The 6,028-nt window shown below is 41.5% G+C and overlaps 1 pseudogene; it reads left to right on the top strand.

Moving 5' to 3' along the window:
• The first annotated feature begins 3,646 nt into the window (after nt 1-3,646).
• On the top strand, nt 3,647-4,129 carry LOC148000303 (large ribosomal subunit protein eL21 pseudogene; annotated as a pseudogene).
• Nucleotides 4,130-6,028: the final 1,899 nt, after the last annotated feature.

Raw genomic sequence — 6,028 nt, 5'->3', positions numbered from 1 at the left:
TTCTTTCCTTTGTTGGTTTAAAGAGAACACTGTCATTCAGACCCTGGCATAGATATTGCACTTGTGGAATAGGGCCAGCAGATAAGGCAGGCTCCCTTAAAGAACTTCTCTTAATGAACGCTCTCCTTCTGTGAGCAAGTGTTGAAGGTCTCGCCACTGAAGGCAGCAACTGGAATTTTTTTTTTTTTTTTTTTTTTTTGTCATTAGAAGAATTCCATCTTCCAATGGTAGAGTGGTTTAAGTGAGAATGTTGCTCACTGATTTGACTACTTGGTCCCACATTGACAGTGCGGTTTTGGAGTTTAGGAGGTACGTCCTTGCTATAGGAAGGATGTAGGTAGGGAAGGGCTCTGACAGAAAAGTCATGCTGCCACTTCCAGATTACTTTCTCTGCGTTGTGCTTTCTGTAAAGATGTGAACGTTTAGCTTTCTTCTCTAGACATCATGGCTGTTGCTTGCTACCAGACGTCTCTGTCAGGATGGACTCACCTTCTGGGATCATAAAGCCAAATAAACTCTTTCTTCTACAAGTTGTTTTTGCCTGGGGTGTGTGGCACGTATTCAATGAGCTGGGGCATGACTGACGGCTGAGCTTTGAATGGTTATTCCTGCTATGATTCAGGTTGGTAACAGCATTAGGAATTGCGGCTGTCGGTGGAGATGAGGCCATAATAGCTTCCTCTTGGTGAGAGACGTTAGTTATGGTTTTACTATGAGCGATCCTCCATAGGCTTGCACTGAATGTGTGGCACTCAGTTTGCCACTGTTTTGAGACGGTCAGGAAACTTCAAGTGGCGGGGCCTTGTTGAAGGTCACCGGAACATTCTCTGGAAGTTACATCTGGTCAGAGCCCATTGCTATTTTTCCTTTTTATCTTATTTGATGTGTACAAGTATTTTGCCTATATGTACGTCTATGGACTGTTTGTGTCTGATACCTAGAGAGGCTAGAGGAGAGCGATAGGTTCCTTCAGAACTAGGGTTACAGATGGTTATGTGGGTGTTGGGACTCTAACCCAGGTCTTCTGGAAGAGCAGCCAGTGCTCAGAACTGCTGAGCCACCTGGATGCCAAGATTCCAAGACCCTCCATTCCAGTTCCTTGCTTGATTCTACCTCAACCACATCAAAACTGGTTCCTCTAAAGACTTGTTTCCATGACTTTTCAAAACAGCTAGTTTGCCAATCCAGCCTTTCAGACTGTTCTAATCAGGACATCGGCTAAGCTATGAACTTTCTTAGCACATAGAAACTGGAAGGCAAATGACGCCAGCTAGCCCTCCTTTGACAAAACCAATTTTCCCATTTCCCCTTGGGCCCCCAGAAGGGAATTCTTCACCCCAATTCAGCTATAAGCAAGTAAAAAAAATCTTCATCCCAATCAATATATATATACATATATATATATATAAAATCATATATGCTATCATTTTAAGAGATAATTTACAAATGTAGCTTTGGACAGGGAAGAAACTAGAGCGCTTAGACTTGGATTTCTATCTTTCCTTTTCTCTTCTCTATCCTTCCTTTTTAGGTAAAGGAAAAGGGGGGGTATAAATAATATCATAAAATTAGAAAAATAGACAAATAAACATAGGTTATCAAATTTACTCTTAAACAAAACGTTATATAGCCATATCTTACATTAATAGAAAACTTTATAATTAATATAAGTTGAAAGTATAATTTTACGTTGGTATAAAATTTATAAATCAATGCAGATTTAAGGTTTTCATTGGTTTAAATTTCTTATATTGATACAAAATTTGAAATTAATATTATTTTTTGATAGGCATTGTGCCTATACAATGCATCTAAAATTACAAAAATAAGACCCAGCCCTTCTAATAACAGCCATTACAACTGTTAAGATGATTAATAACACGAGTTAAGGGCCAGATAGTAAAATCACGGTTATATTAGATTCTGATGTAATTATAATAAAGTGTTTTCAGTTTACTCAAACAAAAATGACTAAGAATAGTTAAAGCTTAACAGTTCAGATATACTTTCCATTGATAGTCTTCAAAACTGTCAAAAGTTCACAAAATACGATATTTAAAGCCATTTCATTATTAAAGATCATTTGACTAAAGACATTTCTACTCCTGATAGCACCCCCTTCTTGGTTCAAAAAAGAAATTAAACATCAATAGAGTTGCTCCAGCTACCACAAAATAGCCACTAGACAAAAATTAACTTAATTCATCTACAGACAAAAAAAAAAAAAAAAAACCAAACAAACAAACAAGACACTCTATTCAAAAGAAGCCACTGATGGCTCTACCAAGACAGGGTAAGCAGCCCTTCATACATCTGCTTTACAAAGGTCTGTTAGATGATCCCAGATCAGAAAGCCTGATGACTGACACTATCACGTTTTGAGAAATAAGAGACTGTCCAGGTAGTCAGCCATCTCTACAAACTGGTTAAGTTTCAGAAGCTATGCTTTGTGCTTCCTATATTTCAGGTAATATTTAAGTCATTCTCAGATTTCTGACAGGGTTGAAGACTAATTATAGTCTCATAACCACACTCAAATTGTTTAACACTGAGAGAGATGGTATAGATTAAAGAAGATGGATTTCAGATGGCAATACAAGCTAAAGCCAAAACGTAATTCAAATACAGAATTCAAATATTTAAGCTCTTTAAGTGACGATGGAGAACAGAATACTTTATCTAATTTGACAAATATGATGGATCAGATATTAAATGTATCTTATACTTTATATTTACATAGTTGTAATGATTGTACTCCATTTATATCTAAAAAAGGAAAGAGCCTTTTTATTGGACAAAAAGGGGGAAATGTTGTGGGATGCCCTGGTGCTGTTTGTATTCTGACGTTAATTCTGCTTCCTCAAGAGAGGCTGCCCCTAAGTGGATTATACTCAGGTGATTTCACATGAACTGGCCCCCGCCATTCTAACTGGTCAAATAGAGGCTAGAGTCTGTGATCGGGTAGTGGAAGGGAAAGGTGGGGCTGGAGTTCTTAAAGGGTGGGGGCAGGTGGTGGTGGAGGAGTGGTGAGGGGGCGGGGGTGGGGGGGAGGGAAGGAGAAGGGCATAGGAAGAGGAGGTGGAAGGAAGATTGAGCAGAACCACATGGCCTAGAAAAGCCACAAACAGCAAGGGATCTCATGGCTGAGTAATGGGTTAATGTAGTTATAGATCTGCCCAATCTAGGAGTACTGCTTCTAAGTACAACTGGGTCATGTGTTTTTTATACAGGTTTATGGGGTTGGAGATTACTATGACAGCTCTCAAGCCTATTTCTTACTCACTGCTTTGTGAGTGGCCTTTCATGTTCTCCGGAGGCCATGGTATTCTATCGCACAGGTACAATGGAGCCAAGGACTGTAGACTGAAACTTTTGAGTCTTCGAGTTAAATATCCCCTCCCCCTTAAGCTGTTTCTGTCAGATAGTTGGTCATAGTGACAGAGACTTTGGCTGACAAGAGACCTTTCTGAAAGAAATTGAGAGAGAGAGAGAGAGAGAGAGAGAGAGAGAGAGAGAGAGAGAGAGAGTCTGTTTTCTCTTCTGCCCTGGCGTCCGTTTCCCCGTGTAAGGAGACAGTAAGAGGAGCCATCTATGAAGAAGAAAGCGCCCTTCGGCTGCGGCAGCCATCTTCCAGTAACTCACCAAAATGACAAACACAAAAGGAAAGAGGAGAGGTACTCGGTGTATGTTCTCTAGACCTTTTAGGAAACATGGAGTCGTTCCTTTGGCCACACACATGCGAATCTACAAGAAGGGTGATGTTGTAGACATCAAGGGAATGGGCACTGTTCAAAAAGGAATGCCCCACAAGTGTTACCACGGCAAAACCGGAAGAGTCTGCAATGTCACCCAGCATGCCGTGGGCATCATTGTAAACAAGCAAGTTAAAGGCAAGATTCTGGCCAAGAGGATCAATGTGCGGATTGAGCACATCGAACACTCAAAGAGCAGAGACAGCTTCCTGAAGTGGGTGAAGGAGAACGATCAGAAGAAAGAGGAAGCCAAAGAGAAGGGCACCTGGGTTCAGCTGAAGCGCCAGCCTGCGCCACCCAGAGAAGCCCACTTTGTGAGGACTAACGGGAAGGAGCCTGAGCTGCTGGAGCCCATTCCATACGGACTCACGGCCTAATGGACACAAAGGAAATAAAGGACCCGGACTGCAAAGTGTTTTCCTTAGGGGAAAAAAAAGAGAGAGAGAAGAAAGTAAGGCCTCATCCAATACCATGTCCGTTGGAGCCTTGACCTCGGCCTTCAGAAATATAAGCAAAAATCCTCTATCAATTTCTCAGCCTCAGGCATTTTGTTAGAACACCCCATGTGGGTCAAGACACTAAATATCACATGAAATGGCCAGGGCCACGGGCGACATAAGAACAAGACTAACAAAATGTAAATCGTTTCTTCTTAGTGCTGGGGTTATACCCAAGGCCTTCTGCATACTAACATGTGCTTTTCTGCTGCGCTAAACCCACAACTCCCTAAGGAGTTTCTAGGGACCACAAACCTTTGGTAGAATTTACTTTTTCTTTAGACAGCAGTGGCTTTTTGGGGGAGCTGAAGTGGAAACTTAAGAGTTCTTTAGAAAGTCAGTTGTGTCGTGTGGTGTTTTGCTGGGGCAAACCCGAAAAGGTGTGTTTTCCTGAAGCAAACACAGGTGAAAGGATATTTTGCTAAAGCAAGCACGTGAAAGGAAATGCTATTTTGATGATCTTCACTTCCCCGAGGGGAGGCACAGCTGGGAACTTTTCCTGGCGTTCCTACTGGCCCAGGTCTCTCCTGCTGACTCGTGCCGGTTTGGACAAGGCCTGGCTGTCTCTGTTAGGTTGTGTCACTGCAGCTGCTATCCTGACACTACTGAACTGGACTGAAGTGGATCCAGCTGCCGTTGTTGACCTGTGAACTGATCTGCCGAATTCCTTACAACATACATGGGAGTTGTTCCAAAGAACCATTTCTAAACAGGTCCACTTTCCCCATATCCTTTCTTTCCCACTACCTCTGGGTGTGTGGTGGGCTAGAAGAGAGGTTAAAGTGTTTAAGAACCATCGTCAAAAATAGACTTCGGAAAAATTAAAGTTATAGAGGACATCAGTGAAAGGGCTGTGGTTCACATTAAAATGGTGCTGAGGTAGAGGCAGGCTGTTGAAGCCAACAGAATACTAGACATACCCTTAACTTGAAGAAATCTTAAGCAAGGTGGACCAGGGAAGATTTTGGTACTCTGTGGGATTTTGGTTTATCTTAGGTGAATCTCAAGAGACTGGAGGATTCTACCTTTGTAGATATAAATACTAACTATTTTGATTTATGCTTGGGACTATCTGCTAAAGTAACCAGTACATTTCTGGAAAATGATCTAATGGTTTGGCTGGTATCAGTCTGGCTGGTTTTCTTTCATTCTTTTCATTAATTGTGTTAGATTTATAGTTATACCTCTTTAAAGAACTTTATATTTATTTAGTACATTGAAGCATAAAATTATTATTAAAATAAAAATTATTTATTTGGGAAATGTTTGGAAGGTGCATGCATTACAGAACGTTTAAGTCAGGTACAACACACCATCACAATTTTATTATTCTTATATGCACATGCATGCATACATAAATCAATGAAAAGGTAATAAAATTCCATGTACTTCAGGCTGACCCTGAAATTGTTGTATAGCCAAGAATTACCTTGAAGTTTGGATCCTCCCGGGATTGGCACATAGACACTCCCATAACTAGTGCATTTGGTTTTGTGGCTCAAACTCAGGGCTTTGTGAATGTTAAATGAGGTGGTTTGAATAGATATGGCCTCCATAGACTGGTGTTTGAATGCTTGGCCCATAGGGAGTGGCACTCTTAGGAGGTGTGGCCTTGCTGGAGTGGGTGTGGCCTGATGGAGGAAGTGCGTCATGGGGGCGGGCTTTGAGGCCATATATGCTCAAGCTACAACCATCGTGGCACAGTCTCTCCTTGCTGCCCGTAGATCAAGAGGTAGAGCTCACAGCAACTTCTCCAGCACCACGTCTGCTTGAATGCTG

Source organism: Rattus norvegicus, chromosome 17 (genome assembly GCF_021556685.1).
Source record: "Rattus norvegicus strain SHRSP/BbbUtx chromosome 17, alternate assembly SHRSP_T2T, whole genome shotgun sequence".
Taxonomy (NCBI): Eukaryota; Metazoa; Chordata; class Mammalia; order Rodentia; family Muridae; genus Rattus; species Rattus norvegicus.
This window is presented reverse-complemented; position numbering and strand designations above follow the sequence as displayed.